The sequence below is a fragment of the Bison bison genome, unplaced genomic scaffold, assembly GCF_000754665.1.
Source record: "Bison bison bison isolate TAMUID 2011002044 unplaced genomic scaffold, Bison_UMD1.0 scf7180017845880, whole genome shotgun sequence".
In the NCBI taxonomy this organism is placed as follows: Eukaryota; Metazoa; Chordata; class Mammalia; order Artiodactyla; family Bovidae; genus Bison; species Bison bison.
The window spans coordinates 1-2,004 of NW_011476453.1; positions in this window are offsets into that span (position 1 = coordinate 1).

Below are 2,004 nucleotides of genomic sequence, written 5' to 3' on the forward strand. Positions count from 1 at the left end.
CTAAAACCAGTAAAGTCAATATAGTAATAACTTTGATAAAATATATCCTAATTATTACAGGACAGTTAATGTCTCAGTTTATCAATTGCGTATTAATATTTCCTGCACTGGCCTCAGGTTTTAATTCATTCAGAATTAGCTTTTATTTACCTCAAAAGTGGGCTATGATATTGATTTATCAAGAACAAAGGGGCAGTCTTTCTCAAGTGAAATTTGAAGCTGTATGTCTGGAAAGGCAGAATCGTGACTTCAGACTGGGCACCCTTGACAAATATATAAGGCATTAACTCCCAAAGCCAACTTTCAGAGCACTGCTCTGAGGCTTAAGAGATGGAAAATCTAGAATAGCATTCTAAATTCCCATGACATTCAACTGGCTGATTTTAAAATGATTATGGAAATCAATGCACAACATTACTTACTTCTCTCTCTCTCTCCTCTCCTTCCCCCTCCCCCCTCCCCCTTTCTCTCTCTTTGACTCTCTGTGTCTGCCTCCCTGTCATTGTCCTTCTCTCCTTGCCTCTGGTCTCTTTCCATCTTTCTTTCTTCTATATATATACCATCTGCATTAACACATACTGAACATGATCTATGAAGCAACGTGATAGGATGGAACTAGAAGTAACTATTGGGTAAATTATCAAATAAAATGAAATATTAAGGAATTAATTTTACTTTTAGACTTTTACAGAAGCTCCGCTTTAACAAGAAATCAAAACATATAACAAGCTTCCAAGTCTCTTTCCATCCTTTGACTCCCTCACTCCTAACAGAGAAACCAACACCAACAATACAGCAACTGTTTGAACTTGATCCAAATCCCACCCCAGTGATGTTCTCTTGAATTCTCCAGCATTGGGATTTTCAGTCCCAACTTTTTATCTAGATTCATTGGCCAGTTCCAAAGGTGAAGGAACAAAAGAGAGTACAGTAAGTTCCTCAGATATTCTTTCATTTTTTTATGAACATTTAGAAGGAAGAAGGGTACTTTGCTTTCTCATTCCAAATTGTGAAACACACAGTCTCTCTTACCCTCTTTAAAATCTTTTGAAAATGTCTAATTCTTATGATGACTTTTCTGTGCTCAGGAGTGTGAAAGGAAACTTGCTAAGATTTTCCTGAGATGTCTCTGATTCTGGGATGTGACCCTGTGGTTATTAAACATAGTGTTGGGGTGTAAAGGATTCTCATTGCCTACTATGTATAAAAACATGAGAAGAAACAAATAAATATTTAAAAGCTCATTTGCCTTCAGACAGTTCAAAATACAGTGGTGAAACAGTAAACTTTAATGCACTGCCAATAACCTGGCAGTAAGATAAAATTATTCTGAATGCACATTTTATAGAAGGAAGCAACATGTTCTGTTTCAGGTAGTCAAGTCTAAATTTAATCAACAGGAGCATGATATAGATTTAAAGAAATACATGCAAGTTAGAAGGTTCCTGAAGTCCTTCCAATTTTATATATGACAAAAATAATTTCACAAGGGATAGTTAGTTAGGGAGTTTGGGATGGACAAGTACACACTGCTATCTTTAAAATGGATAACCAACAAGGTCTTACTGAATAGCACAGGACAGTCAATCAATGATATATGCCAGCCTGGATGCGAGGGAGTTTGGGGAAGAACAGAAACATGGATATAAATGGTTTAGTCACTTTGCTGTGCACTTGAAACTATCACAACTGTTTTAATTGGATATACTCCATATTAAATAGTTAAAATTTTTTTTTTTTTTTTTATATTTTTACCTTGTTTTTATTGTTCAGTCAGACTCATGTCCAGCTCTTTGTGAACTCATGAACTACAGCACACCAGGCTTCTCTGTCCTTCAGTGTTTCCAGGAGTTTGCTTAAATTCATGTCCATTGAGTCGGTGATGCCATCCAACCATCTCATCCTCTCTAGCCCCCTTCTCCTCCTGTCCTCAGTCTTTTCAGAATCAGGGTCTTTTCCAGTGAGGTGGCTCTTCGCATCAGGTGGCCATAGTATTACAGGTTC